This window comes from Coregonus clupeaformis, unplaced genomic scaffold (assembly GCF_020615455.1).
Source record: "Coregonus clupeaformis isolate EN_2021a unplaced genomic scaffold, ASM2061545v1 scaf2769, whole genome shotgun sequence".
Taxonomy (NCBI): Eukaryota; Metazoa; Chordata; class Actinopteri; order Salmoniformes; family Salmonidae; genus Coregonus; species Coregonus clupeaformis.
The window spans coordinates 13,302-29,651 of record NW_025536223.1 but is presented as its reverse complement, the minus strand read 5'-3'; the positions used below and the strand labels follow the sequence as shown (position 1 = coordinate 29,651).

Genomic DNA, 16,350 nt, shown 5'->3' with positions numbered 1-16,350 from the left:
TATAATTGAAGATTTAAAAATAAATAACATGCCTACCTTAAACTCTTTATTCTCCATCTCCTTGCAAAATCAGCACATTTCCTTGCCAAAATGAACGCGCATCCAGAGCGAAAACAAACGCAATCCTCCAGCACTAGGGAGGTTTAGACTGAACTGCTCCAGCGGTTTTTCATCAGTTTCAACGTTTATCAGTGATGACGTAACAATGACCTGTACAGATTTGACGCACTTTCGATCTCGTGCTGAGGCAACACTGTGTGTTGTTGAAAGCTCATGTATGGAAATCCTGCGAGTTGTAAACAAATTTAGGCTATTGTTGCCCTTAAAACTGTAATGTTGAGGACGCCATGAAAAATAAAATACATAACCCACACCGTTAGGCCAAGGTACATGCAATATTCATCACTTTGCCAATAGACTTCTTGTTCCTTGTTGTATGTAGCCTTTCTTTTGGGATTAGCACCACTGTCACCTAGAAATTGATACTGCGGTTGTCACATAAAACAGATAACCCATAGTTCATTATTAAATAACATAACTCATTTCTTTATTTTATTACTCATAAAATATACAGCAATCTTCAGATACTGAAAGAATTCATGGGAGTTTCGATTTTCAGTCACTATTTCATATGTACATGCTAGTTTCATCCTTTTAAAGAAAAAAAAGGACACGAAAAAACCTGTGAACCTCCTGATCCTGATTTGACGAACATAGCATATGTATTGTACATATTTCCAGTTAAAATTATTTTCAAAAAGAGACAAAAACGGGGGTTTGAACAAGCAATCACATAAAAGGATTGAGTGGTTTCATTTTTTTGAAGAAGTTAAAGCAAGCAAAACCTGTCAAAATACATTGATTATAAGACCAAGACAAATAATATATATATATTTTTTTCAACAGAAGAAAATCTAAATGCTGCTGTCCTACCATTGGTTTACAGTGTTTCTCCTCTCCAAGGGAGGCATGTTTTCCCCCTCGTATGCCTCGGAATAGTATCAGTGCTTTTCACAAACGTTGTATTACTTAGTGTGCATCATTGTTTTCGCTCATACAGCTGCCCCTACTCTCCTAACCTCCCCTCAGTAACTAAAGAAGGCACAAAATGATGACATAAATATCACAAGAAAGAATACATGAATTAATAATTTACTTTCTAAAATATTTTCTAGAGGGCAAAGGACAGGTAGGTTTAATAACGCAAATGTAAAAAGTCCTGTCGCTCACATACAAATGCAAAATCTAAATGGCACCCTATTCTTTATAGAGTACACTACTTTTGACCAGAACCCTATGGCCCTGGTCAAAAGTAGTGTACTATAAAGGGAATAGGGTGCCATTGGGGATGGAAATTCTTTGAAATTACTCATGAGAGCAAATACTACGATTCTTTGGTTCCCACAGAGGGTCAGGAGCTTAACACATGAATGATATTATTAAAATGTTTGTTCATAAAAAATAAATGATTTCCCCTCCTCCCACATGGATTACAGACAAGAGGCTAGGTGCGTTCTGACTGTCTTAGTGTGCGGATAAACATGACCATCACTCTCATAAAACTTAAATGAAACATCACTCCTTATGTTTTTTCTCAGGCCCAAAACGCTCAATCCCATTTCTACTGTCAAAACAGGTTTTGAAAAGGCTTCTTCCACATCTTTTGGTCCATGTCTGTTTTTCACTCAGTGAAGTGCTACTATCCCCTTGGACTACAGGTTATTGCCGTCATAAGGTGTCCGTCTGTCTGTTGGCTGGACAGTTTCTACCGTTTAGGACCTTTGTGGGTAAAGGTAAAGGTGGGGTATAGCAGCAGCAGTTCCTCTGAAGTCCAGTATCTGCTGGAAGGACACCTGGTGGTACGAGAGGATGAGTGTGGCCAGCCAGCCTGTTGTGCCTCCCCCTCTCCCTCCCTCCCTCCATTTCTCTCTCTCCATCTGCAGGACTCTTAAGGCTCCTGTGCGGACTGTCTCGGCTCGTGCCCTCCCAAAGCTGGCTGTGGTGATTTAAGACACGGTGTGTATGTGTGGATTTGTTTGTGGCCTCTGCCCCACTTCACTGTCCATCCGCCTGCCCTTGGCTCCCCTCCTGGGCAGCGACCACCACCCCCCTCAGTATGTCTCTGAGTCTGAGTCGTTGAGTTCCTCATCCTTGTAGAAGCCTCCATCGTGGTCGCGGTGGCCGATGTTGTTGAAGCTGCAGTAGGAGCTGTGCTCGCTGCGCAGCACGGGCAGGCTGTCGAAGGTCACACTCTTGGAGGGGCTGGTGGTGTAGTGGTTAATGGCACTGAAGGACAGGCTGGGCGCCGGGTTGCAGGGGGACACGGGCATCATGGTGGCCAGGATCAGCGCCAGGCAGTCCGCCACGTCTTTGTTGGGGGCGCAGGCCAAGGCAGGCGTGTAACCTGAGGGGTTCAAACAGAACAGCAGAGGGTCACTTCAGGAGCATCACCGTTTACTATAACACTTTTGGTGAAAAACATGAAATAACAGCAGGCTAGGAGATACAAAGTTAAGACAATAACCAAACAGTGGACTAGAGAGAAACATTTGTGGACACATTGAGAAGAGAAGTACAGAAGAAAACGGTGTTAGCGTTATGGATCTTACCATTCTCATCGACTGCTAGCACGCTAGCACCCTTCACTAGTAGCTCCTGAACCACCACCGTCAGACCATTTCTGGCTGCAACGTGTAACGGCCTGAGGAGAAAGTACCGTCAGATTAGCCAGCAGCAAATGAGGATACCTCCCAAATGCCAGACTATTCCCTATATAGTGCACTTCTTCTAATTATAATAATAATAATAATATGCCATTTAGCAGACGCTTTTATCCAAAGCGACTTACAGTCATGCGTGCATACATTTTTTTGTGTATGGGTGGTCCCGGGGATCGAACCCACTACCTTGGCGTTACAAGCGCCGTGCTCTACCAGCTGAGCTACAGAGGACCAATTCTTCTGGCCCAATTAATACAGCTGAACCATACGTACGTCTGTAAGGCTGCGTTAGTCGAGTTGATGAGGTTCCTGTCTGTAATCTTCTCCAATATCAACAAAGCACTGGTTTCATGCCCCTTTAAAAACCAGAGTCAAACATGTCAGACCAAAATTTCAACCAGAGAGAGCCAACTGTTCAGATGAACGTCATCTTCATGTGGGGATGCTCACCTTACTGCAGGCCAGATGAAGAGCAGTGTTCTTGACTGCATCCTGCAGGGTGAGCTCTGCTTTGGCACTGCTCACCAACAGCTCTGACACAGACAGAGAAACATAAAGAAACTCAATTAGGAAATTAAGCGACTTATTAAAATGTAAAACAGACATGTTGAACTTAAGCCGGCTGGGCGAGGCAAAGCGGAGGAGAGGGGGGCTGCGTACCGACAGCGTTGGTTTGTCCGTTCTCAGCAGCCATCATGAGGGAGGTCTTCCCGGAGGCATCGGGGGAGTTGACCTGGGCGTTGTGGCCTAGCAGCAGCTGAAGACACTCCACGTGGTCCGTGAAAGCCGCCGCATGCAGGGGGGTCCTGGAGAGAGAGGAAACTTATTTCACCGACATCATGTAGGACTGTTATAAACAAGTTTGTTCAATTAACCCTGTTTATACCATAGAAATATAAAATCACTAATAGATGTATTAAAAGTAATCTACAATCCCTCATCCAACCCCAGAGGTCATTTTATTCCCAAGACAACATTATTCTCCAGAAGAAAAGGACTTTGTCATGTGCTGTAGTTACCGGTTCTTGGTGTCAGTGGCGTTGACAATGGCCGGCCCCAGAGTGTCAATCAGCATCTCTGCAGCCCCCTCGTTGTCATTGATCACAGCTCAGTGGAGGGGGCTGAACGAGTTGCCCTCGGTCTTGTGGAAAACCTCCTGTTCCAGCAGCACCTCTACACACGTGTCATGGCCTTGTGGAAGATTGATTCATACCGGAAAAAGATGACGTCGCTGCAGACCACAACAATACTCTCAGAGAAAGCTACACATCTGACAATGGTGAAGTCACAAAAGATGTTTTAGCTACAACATATGCTATGTCAATCCCTGACAAAGTCCTGTTTCAGTGTAAGGTCCTCCACTGAGAGTCATAACCCCTAATTCTGTTGTAGTCTTGTTCATTCCCCCACATGGCTCCGTCCACACCAATCGAATGCTTTTCAAGCCACAAGAGGGAGTGAATGAGTGTACACTACATGGAGGAGAGAACAGAGCTACAGTCCAGTTAGTCAGTACGTACCGTTGTATGGCCTGCCTAATTCAGGGACATGTTTACAGTGCTGAAGAGAGAAAATCAGAAAAGATCTAGTGTTCCGTTAGTCCAGTACGTACCGTTGTAGCAGGCCCAGTGTAGTGGCGTGTAGCCCTGGTTGTCTGTGATGACGGGGAGGGTCTCCACTGACTGGGCGGCGTGTAGGAGCCCCCCCAGCACCCCGATGTGTCCGGATGCCGCCGCCAGGTGGACAGGGGTCCGCCCCTTACAGTCCCGAACCAGGAAGCTGGCGCTGTGCTGCAGCAGGGCCTCCACACACTCTTCATGACCCGTCAACGCCTGGGAGGAAGGGCGGGAGACAAGAATGGATTTGAATAACTAATAATCAATGATATAATAATGAATCATCAATTATTACAAATGATGTCTGGAGGCAGGTCCCCCTACAGGGATGAATACACCACTACCCATGGACAACTACTTTTCTGAAGATAATATGTATATTTGAGCCTCCCCGTCTCTTTCTGTGTGTGAGCGTATACAGCCAGCTCTCCTCCTCACCCCTCTGTGTAGCGCTGTTCTGCCCCACTTGTCTTTGGCTTCTACGCTGGCTCCCTTGTTGAGCAGTGAGTACACACAGTCTGTGTGTCCGCTCAGCACCGACAGCATCAGAGGGGTTCTGATACACAAGACAACAAGGTCATATTACAAACTGGTAATAACCAGGCTGAGTCCCAAATGGCAACCTATTCCCTATATGGTACACTACTTTTGACCTGAGCCCATAGGGTTCTGGTTTAAAGTAGTGCACCAAGTAGGGCATAGGGTGCCATTTGGGACGTAGACCTAGTGTCAAAATCTCTTTATTTCAGGAATTGTATCCAAAACCCAATTGACTTACTGTCCATTCCCGTCTTGAACGTCCACTGCACTCTGGAGGTCAGCATTTCCAATCAGCAAACGCAAACACTCCGAATGACCGTTGGTAGCTAGAGGAGGATAAATACAGAGGATATAAGAATGTGAGATGATTGACCGTTGGTAGCTAGAGGAGGCTAAACAGAGAGGATATAAGAATGTGAGATGATTGACCGTTGGTAGCTAGAGGAGGCTAAACAGAGAGGATATGAGCTGATTGCTGGACGACTATTACCTTCACATGAACAGACAGATTTCTAGAACAGTGGTATCGGTAGATGACATCCTCATGATGTTAACACAGCAGATAATAAATCATTTTGGGGCTGAGGCCCTCGAAGCCTGTCACCTGCTAGCTGTGTACCTGGCTCTGGATAGAAGTCCCCCTGTGCACTGATCTAGGATCAGCTTACCCTCCCCAGATCCTCAGCAATAATGACAAAAAATGACCTTAGATCAGTGTGTAGTGGGCATTTTCACACTATGCTATATAATATCCCTAGAGTGGACATTGGCGTCCTAGCAACATGACCAAACAAATGTCCATCTTGGTAAGGAAAACTTTTGAATTACAGAATCTCTAGGTCTTACGTGATATCCTATGCGTACCTGCAGCGTGGATGGGGGTCCTCTTCAGGGTGAAGTCTTTAACCAGGATGGAGGCTCCCTGGTTGATGAGGACGTCAACACACTCCACATGGCCTTTAAAGGCAGCCAGGTCCAGAGGGGTGCGCCCCTGGCTGTTCCTCACGTCTAGATCCAGCAGAGACTGAACCAGGACCTCCATAGCATGGTGGTGGCCGTGGTACGCCTGAATGGAAACAAACACACAGTCTGAAGCAAAGTCCAGTGGTATGCCTGAACAGATATACACTCCTAATATAACCAATGTCCTATAGTAGACCAGTGGTACGCCTGAACAGAAATACACTCTTAATATAATCAATGTCCTATAGTAGACCAGTGGTATGCCTGAACAGAAACAGTCCTAGACCCCTAAAGTAGACCAGTGTCTCTCAAATCGGGTGCCCATTTTTTCTCCCGCCCAGCATCAACATCGAAGGTCCCTGTCAAGCGTGAGATTTAGAAACAAACACTCTACTATTGGTCAGAGAAGGATTGTTGTTTGGTACTCCAAAAATAGCCATTTCTGCACTAGGCTGCAACTTTATATCAAATGCTTCAAAAAGGGTTTTAAATAGTGGACAAATAATCTGCCAGATGGGGACAGGACCAGAACATGTGGGTCAAGTCCACCAAGGAGCTTTTACACCTGTCACATGTACCATCAATATTTGGGTAGAATTTGGACAATCTAGCCTTACTGAAATGGATACGGTAAAGTACCTTAAACTGTATAAGGCTGAGCCGGGCACAAGAGGAGCTTCCATTTACCCTCAGTAAGGCATTTCACACTCAGATCGGATTTTATTCAAAGCCTCCTCTGAACAAACTCAAGCATACAACTAGGGCTGTGATGGTCATGGAACTTCAGGTGTCGGTGATTGGCGTGTCTTATGTACGTGGTCATCGACAAAACTGACAGCTGACAGGGGGGCGGGACGGACATTAGCAAAGGAAAACATTAGCGCGTTTAGGCCAGTCTTCCTCTCAAGTTTGGGGAAGCTAATTTTCACCATGAAAAAATATCAAGCATTCCATGCATCATCACATTTGCAAACTTATGTAAAATAGCTGACTATTCCTAATGTGATTAGTAAATTGGATAGTCATAATTTAGGCTAATAATATAACTCAATCACAGGCTGTTCAATGCAGCGCGTGGTGGAGTAGGTTTCTTTTCACTGGAAAAATGTGGCCTTTTATTATTTTAAAATCACGCAATTCTACTACACTTTATATGACTAGAGAGATTAGCAGAATCTTTTTCAACACGACTTTCAAGTGGCACTGACCCAGTGATAAAGACAGTGAATATGCACACTCACCGGGGATATAGCCGATGCCAATGATACTGTTCCCTCAATTACAGTGGGGAGAACAAGTATTTGATACACTGTCGATTTTGCAGGTTTTCCTACTTACAAAGCATGTAGAGGTCTGTAATTTTTATCATAGGTACACTTCAACTGTGAGAGATGGAATCTAAAACAAAAATCCAGAAAATCATATTGTATGATTTTTAAGTAATTAATTTGCATTTTATTGCATGACATAAGTATTTGATACATCAGAAAAGCAGAACTTAATATTTGGTACAGAAACCTTTGTTTGCAATTACAGAGATCATAAGTTTCCTGTAGGTCTTGACCAGGTTTGCACACACTGCAGCAGGGATTTTGGCCCACTCCTCCATACAGACCTTCTCCAGATCCTTCAGGTTTCGGGGCTGTCGCTGGGCAATACGGACTTTCAGCTCCCTCCAAAGATTTTCTATTGGGTTCAGGTCTGGAGACTGCCTAAGCCACTCCAGGACCTTGAGATGCTTCTTACGGAGCCACTCCTTAGTTGCCCTAGCTGTGTGTTTCGGGTCGTTGTCATGCTGGAAGACCCAGCCGCGACCCATCTTCAATGCTCTTACTGAGGGAAGGAGGTAGTTGGCCAAGATCTCGCGATACATGGCCTCATCCATCCTCCCCTCAATACGGTGCAGTCGTCCTGTCCCCTTTGCAGAAAAGCATCCCCAAAGAATGACGTTTCCACCTCCATGCTTCACGGTTGGGATGGTGTTCTTGGGGTTGTACTCATCCTTCTTCTTCCTCCAAACACGGCGAGTGGAGTTTAGACCAAAAAGCTCTATTTTTGTCTCATCAGACCACATGACCTTCTCCCATTCCTCCTCTGGATCATCCAGATGGTCATTGGCAAACTTCAGACGGGCCTGGACATGTGCTGGCTTGAGCAGGGGGACCTTGCGTGCGCTGCAGGATTTTAATCCATGACGGCGTAGTGTGTTACTAATGGTTTTCTTTGAGACTGTGGTCCCAGCTCTCTTCAGGTCATTGACCAGGTCCTGCCGTGTAGTTCTGGGCTGATCCCTCACCTTCCTCATTATCATTGATGCCCCACGAGGTGAGATCTTGCATGGAGCCCCAGACCGAGGGTGATTGACCGTCATCTTGAACTTCTTCCATTTTCTAATAATTGCGCCAACAGTTGTTGCCTTCTCACCAAGCTGCTTGCCTATTGTCCTGTAGCCCATCCCAGCCTTGTGCAGGTCTACAATTTTATCCCTGATGTCCTTACACATCTCTCTGGTATTGGCCATTGTGGAGAGGTTGGAGTCTGTTTGATTGAGTGTGTGGACAGGTGTCTTTTATACAGGTAACAAGTTCAAACAGGTGCAGTTAATACAGGTAATGAGTGGAGAACAGGAGGGCTTCTTAAAGAAAAACTAACAGGTCTGTGAGAGCCGGAATTCTTACTGGTTGGTAGGTGATCAAACACTTATGTCATGCAATAAAATGCAAATTAATTACTTAAAAATCATACAATGTGATTTTCTGTATGTTTGTTTTAGATTCCGTCTCTCACAGTTGAAGTGTACCTATGATAAAAAATTACAGACCTCTACATGCTTTGTAAGTAGGAAAACCTGCAAAATCAGCAGTGTATCAAATACTTGTTCTCTCCACTGTAAGTTGAGGATTTTGATCATTAAAAAGACATTAGTATTTTCATCTTCTTCTCTGTGAAGCAATAAGCCAATTGCTTTCCAAACTGTTTCCCTCCATTGTATTTTGAAAAATTGCAATATGCCTGGTTGAGCCTCTCTTTCACTGACATTCACAACTCAACAGTCATCTATTTGGAAGCCTATTACGCCGCACCCGCTGCCTTCCGACAGGCTACGCGATTTAAAACAATCCAGAAGAAGCTAATGATCATGCTTTCTGGTATAGTATACACACGTAACATGTAGGATTCCCAGAATATGTTCTATATTCTCATTATAATCAGTGGTTTAATTAGAGTATGATTGGCTAAATAAAACAATGGGCCTATGGTAATGCAACATTAAGTGATTCAAGGAAACTAGCCTATTTTGTTTGTTTATTTGCTCGGGCATCTGAATTACAATTATTCATGAACAATAATTTTGCATATCTTATTCTTCTAACATTGAATAGCCTATAAATGGTTATTACAGCTTAGTTATTAAAACTTAATTTCTCACAAGAATGAGGTTGTGAATTGGGAGGTTCAGCTCGGTCTGGGCCTTACTAGGTCCCTCTGTTAAATCGCCAGCTCTGCTAAAAAGTGCCCACCAGAGTTCTACATAGGCCTAGAACACGGCCTGTGCTCTGGCTTCACATTGATGGTGACAGCGAGATGGAGAATGTGGCCAAAGCAATTTAGAAGACCCTACTACTCATGTTCAGTGGCCTTTCAAAAGAAGGAATGCTATCCGCACACTGCAAAAAATGATCTGAGGACTCCAAACTATCTCAGCTTGTCAGTTGATGTCATTGTGTGATACCTCTCTCTCTGTAGGCCTGTGATTGTTATTGGAGGCTCCTCTGATCAAAACCAAGAGACCACTGGGGCGTTTCAAGAGTTTCCACAGGTACCGATTCAACCATCACATTTCTGACTATTGAACATTAGGGGATGGTATCCCGGGACACAGATTAAGCCTAGTCATGGCCTAAAAAGCAAACTCAATAGAGAATCTCTGTCTAGGAAACTGGCCCTAGCAGTTTAATTGCTGAAAGAGGAAATAATTTGTTATTTGTGGTCCTCTTTCTCTGTCAGGTGGAGGCATGCAGATTGTACAGTAAGTTCTCTGCTAGGTCTAGCAGTCTGGATATGAGCAACTCGTATAGTCTGTCAAATTTCCAGAGCATTTATTTGAAGGCGGGTTTCTCCACCGTTCGTAAAGGCACCATTCCTATGACTAAATAACGAGTTCCAGTGTCTGGCAGTGCTCGCCACTTATCGGTGTCCCGTTTGTGGTGCTGGAATTCTTAGTAGGTAGCCTATGGGTTTTGCGCATATTCTGCAAATAGGCTGGTCCAAGCCTGGTTCTCCATCGTCGTTAGGTGTGAAACTGAAATGTGCCCAAATAGGTTGTTATGGTTTTTTTTTTGCAATGAGAGCCATCTTTTTCACCTCACTCCTCTGATCTACTGTAACAATGAAAAAGATCAGAGGTGAAGGTCAGAGGTCAGAGGCTACCCACCCCACCCCCAGCCTGTAGGCTATAGATCTAGAGGTACTATAGTTACCCCCGGTCCCCACTTTTCACCTCACCCCCCCCTTCAATTAACCTGAATTGACCTTCAAAGATTCTCTCCTATTCGCGCATAGAGCAGATTTGGTGATTGCGGTGCATCAAAAGATAGTCCATCTATTAAACTGTCTATATCTCCTCCAACTAAGTCAGCAAAACAATACCATATAATCAAGAGTTAACACTCCCGCTATGGATAAAGTATATCTACATTAAAATAAAGGCGATAAAACATTTCATGGAGAGAAAATCATACTTCTTTTTGGTTTTGACGGTTATTTTATTTTCATGGCGTTCTTCATCCAAAACAGTCAATGTCACGGTTATCCAACGTTCAGATAGAAATATAGCATGTAGAACGAACGTGCCTCTCTCGGACAGGTAGAATGAGAAATCATGTCAACAACATTTGTCGACTGAACGTGGCCCAGTTTTCAACTGAACCGTGGTACAGTGCTATATGTGTTACAGTGCGTCTCACCTGGCTATTGATCTCTCCTGGACAGACGCACGTAACATAACTGGAAGTAGCGTCTGTCAACAGACTGGGATGTGACAACTTTGTTCCGGTACGCTGATTTTTCACCACTAATCATTTGGACAAATCACGATTTCGCATCTTTTCAATTTCAGAAGGGGAGGGGACATTTGGCCCATAAACTTGCAGAGAGTTTCCGTTTAGGGGGGTGGAGACTTCGCAAGTGGCGTTAGTATCTTTCTCTTAACATCTCCCCAGACCTTAACCAAGTATCTGACGCAATTATGCAAGATTTTAGTTCTGTTTCCCCCAGATTATCTGGCTATTAAAAAAGCAATGCCTACATTTGCCAATGATGAGTAAAGGCCGTTTGGCTCCTTTCAGGACCGCCAGTGCTTCTGTGATCGCCATATGGTCAGCCATACTCACAGGAGGAGGTGGACTACAGGGCACCTCTCTGACAAAGGTAATAATAAATAATAGGTCAAAATTTAAACATGTTACCTAGCAACTGTATTGCATATGTAAATACATCATGAAGGTCTATCGAGGCTTATTGCTATTCTCTGATGAGAATATTTTGATATAGTGCTATATTTTCTAAGTAATTTAATTTCTGGTTCACTTCAGACATTAAAAGGTATAACAAAATAAAATAAAAATGACTACGGTGATGTGAATTCAGAGGTATACATATTCAACAGTAACACATTAGTATACATTTTAAATGGATGAAAGACAGTGATGGCCACTAACCTGGCTCTGCTCCTGTCCAATTTAGCATTGACCATGTCCCCAGATATGTCTACGTATACAGCACCTGGACGTCCATACATGCTAGTGCGTGCTGCCTTAGACAGACCAAACACCCTTCCATTCAGATCAATTAAGGCTGTGCTGTGCTCTTATGAAGCAGTTAAGGTACCTTGCTAAGCTGGAAAATTAGAGGTCAGAAAACAGACAATTGCAGGTGATACCAAATGATATGAAGAGGACTACACAGAGGGAGTCAGAGTAGACTGTACACCTTCTCTACCACTGAGGAGATCATATCCAGACTGCTAGACCTAGCAGAGAACTTACTGTACAATCTGCATGCCTCCACCTGACAGAGAAAGAGGACCACAAATAACAAATTATTTCCTCTTTCAGCAATTAAACTGCTAGGGCCAGTTTCCCAGACAGAGATTCTCTATTGAGTTTGCTTTTTAGGCCATGACTAGGCTTAATCTGTGTCCCGGGATACCATCCCCTAATGTTCAATAGTCAGAAATGTCATGGTTGAATCGGTACCTGTGGAAACTCTTGAAACGCCCCAGTGGTCTCTTGGTTTTGATCAGAGGAGCCTCCAATAACAATCACAGGCCTACAGAGAGAGAGGTATCACACAATGACATCAACTGACAAGCTGAGATAGTTTGGAGTCCTCAGATCATTTTTTGCAGTGTGCGGATAGCATTCCTTCTTTTGAAAGGCCACTGAACATGAGTAGTAGGGTCTTCTGTTTGTGGAGTTCTAGCATACCAGCAGTTCATGTTAGCGTTGGCCATTCCACCAAGTGAATGGATGAGTCCCGGTCCAGACACAACCAGACACACACCTGGACTGGAGAGGAACAGACAGACAGAGGGAAAGACCGGAAGACAGGCAGACAGACACACAAAGGGTCAGACAGACAGGCAGACATAATTAGCAATGCAAAAAAGCTATGAAACTGACCCTCACACACTACACGCTCCTGTAGTCTATGTAAGGGTAGTTAATATCACGTGATTTGGGGAGAGCTGGTTTAGTAATAAAAAGGTGGCTTAGGGCTTGTTCATTGCGCATTCCCACATACTTGATTCCTGAGGCTTGAGCTGCCATAGCTACTTCAATGACTGGAACACCAACTATTCCAAACATATATTCTACATTCTGTAGAGAGATACATGTAGATACAGTATATTTACTTTTTTTTTACATTTTTAGTCATTTAGCAGACGCTCTTATCCAGAGCGACTTACAGTTAGTGAGTGCATACATTTTCATACTGAATTGTATATGAATTGTTACAATGTAGTTTAGATTTTCTTTGCATTGACACACACATTGGCATGCATCAACAAGGGTGTTAACACAGAGCTGCCAACTCTCACGCTTTCGCCGTGTGACACACGTTTTTGCCTGTTTTCACACGCACTCACGCCACACATCCAATTTCTCACGCAAAAAAAATCAGCCGAGACTCATTCGTTCCTTTTTTCAAACTCCCCGACGGTAGATGGCGCTGATGAGCGCCACTGAACCATATGTGCTGCACCCCGAAGTTAGCGATAGAAGAAGAGATACCATTGCCGCGAAAGTCAACAGGAGAAGAAACGGTCACTACCTCAAGAAGTCTGATAAGAAGCTGAGCTGAGACTAGGTATGTAACAATGAAATGTCGTCCAATTGAATACTCACTCTCTTAAACTTTAAATCTTGAAATAAATTATTTGTTTGTGCGTGTGAACATGATTTAGCGAACTGATTTCGAACAGGTAAGATGTATTCCAAAGAATTTAACATAAATACAGGAAATGTGTGCAATAGAAGTAGGTATGTTTTTGTAACTGAGAGTAGAGTTATTAAACCAACATGACCATTTTAATTGTTTAAGGTTTCTGTCTTGTTTTGTATGCTTTGTACAAAATAATAAAATGCAGGACGACAGGATATTTATAAACGTAGCTCTTTATTAACTAGCTATAACTGGCATGTCCATGTGTCTCTGGCCATGATCATCTTTAGAATGACCTCACCACCTGGGTGGTCTTAACCAATCATAGCACAGTATGATATGACAGTATAATGCATCCAATTACAATTCAGTATGCTGACACATATGAATATTACATCCCCCTACATCCTACGGACCTTCTGAGATTTCATCCTGTCACACTTTACTGAGGCGTTATGTACACAGAGGTCAAGGACACCAACACACTTAACAACAATAACAACAAGTATCTATGCTGCAATACCAACACACTTAACAACAATAACAACAAGTATCTATGCTGCAATACCAACACACTTAACAACAACAACAAGTATCTATGCTGCAATACCAACACACTTAACAACAACGAGTATCTATGCAAAAATACCAACACACTTAACAATAACAAGTATATATGCTGCAATACCAACACACTTAACAACAACAAGTATCTATGCAAAAATACCAACACACTTAACAATAACAAGTATATATGCTGCAATACCAACACACTTAACAAGGGAAAGGGGGATATCTAGTCAGTTGTACAACTGAATGCATTCAACTGAAATGTGTCTTCCACATTTAACCCAACCCCTCTGAACAACAAGTATATATGCTGCAATAGTCTACGTGTAGGGTCATTCTCTCATATCTGGTGTTTTCTCTCTCTCTCTCTCTGGGTTTCTGTATAAGCACTTTGTGACATCTGCTGATGTAAAAAGGGCATTATTAATACATTTGATTGATCAAAATTTGATTGAACATTGATGTGGGATATCAATTTGATTTATGAGAGATTTAATGTGATTCAATGTGTCAAGGAGAAGAGTTTAAGAAGAGACTGCTCCCCACAGTGTAAAACAGCAATTCCTAACTGGTTTAAATGAAAGAGAACATAATAAGAGAAGTGATTTGTCTGATAAATGACTGGAACTGCTTATTCATAGATATCAAATCCCACTTCCACAACACCATTATACCTCTTTCAATCACTGTCTGTGTCAGGAAGAGGGCTTGTGAGAGTGAACCAGTAAGTTAAAGGATATATTTCACTTCCTTGGGTTCCATGGTGATAGGAGGGTACTGACGGGAACAGTCACAGTCTGCCTGTATCACCAACATCAGCAGGTTACTGTCAGGGACCACCTGGGTTACAAACATCCTGGAACACACACACACACACACACACACACACAGAGACAGAGAGACAGACAGAGAAAGACAGAGAGAGACAGAGAGAGAGAGAGACGGACAGAGACAGAGAGACAGAGAGAGAGCGCAATGAAATGGTTAGAACACAATTTGTATGAAACAATCAGGTAATCAAAGGTAAAAGCACACTGCCATCATGAAAAAATATCTTAAATATTCAAATGAAATGTACAGTTGAAGTCGGAAGTTTACATACACCTTAGCCAAATATATTTAAACTCCGTTTTTCCACAATTCCTGATATTTAATCCTAGTAAAAATTCCCTGTCTCAGGTCAGTTAGGATCACCACTTTATTTTAAGAATGTGAAATGTCAGAATAATAGTAGAGAGAATGATTTATTTCAGCTTGTATTTCTTTCATCACATTCCCAGTGGGTCAGAAGTTTACTTACACTCCATTAGTATTTGGTAGCATTGCCTTTAAATTGTTTAACTTGGGTCAAACGTTTCGCGTAGCCTTCCACAAGCTTCCCACAATAAGTTGGGTGAATTTTGGCCCATTCCTCCTGACTGAGCTGGTGTAACTGAGTCAGGTTTGAAGTCCCCTTTGCTCGCACACGCTTTTTCAGGTCTGCCCACAAACCTTCTATAGGATTGAGGTCAGGGCTTTGTGATGGCCACTCCAATACCTTGACTTTGTTGTCCTTAAGCCATTTTGGCACAACTTTGGAAGAATGCTTGGGGTCATTGTCCATTTGGAAGAACAATTTGCGACCAAGCTTTAACTTCCTTGACTTTGTTTTCCTTAAGCCATTTTATTTGCCACCTGCGCCAAATACAACTGGTGTAGACATTACCGTGAAATGCTTACTTACAGCCCTTAACAAACAATGCATTAATTTTTTATAAAAAAGTAAAATAAAACAACAACAAATAAAAATGGTTGAGAAAAAAAGAACAGAAGTAAAATAAAATAACAGTAGGGAGCAGGGACGGCTTGTTCAATAGGGCGATATGGGCGACGCACTGCCAAACGGGAAAAGGAAGGGATTTTTTTTCTAATCAATTATACAAAAAAAAAAAAAAAAAAATTTTATTTTTATAAATTTATAAAAAATTATATCACGGCAACAGCAGTTATCAGTGTTCACGTCTGATCTGCCAGCCACTAAATGTCAAATCAGGCTAAAGTCGTGCTTCAAATGGCCCCGCCGTTTTTTTTGGGCGATTTCAGTCAGGTTGAAAATCGCCCAGAAGTCTCTCATAGCCTGTCATGTAAAATCTATTTTTTTCACATTTCAAAGCTTTCAATACATTCTCTATGGGTGTCTGTGTGCATGCACTTACGCGCTTTCGTCATACGTGACGTAACGTTGAACGTAACTAAGACAATGGCGGCTAGCAGCGTCTATGTTGCGACCTGCAGTGTGGCGTTATTTTATGTTTTTAATTTGTAGACTTAGTTTACAAACATTCTGCAAACATTCTGCTTTGGACTGATCTTCGGTTTTGGACTGATCTTGTTGATCGTGTACATACCCGCTACGAACGGACTAAATAATGAAAACGCTGCTGGCAAGCGGAATCCAATACAGCTGGGAGACAGGCTTCACCCTGGTCAGAGCGGACCGCGATCCTGGTAAGAGA

General features: G+C 42.9%; 1 pseudogene; it reads right to left on the bottom strand.

Annotated features, from left to right (window-relative positions):
- Nucleotides 1-1,139: 1,139 nt before the first annotated feature.
- Nucleotides 1,140-12,402, bottom strand: LOC121565777 (annotated as a pseudogene).
- Nucleotides 12,403-16,350: the final 3,948 nt, after the last annotated feature.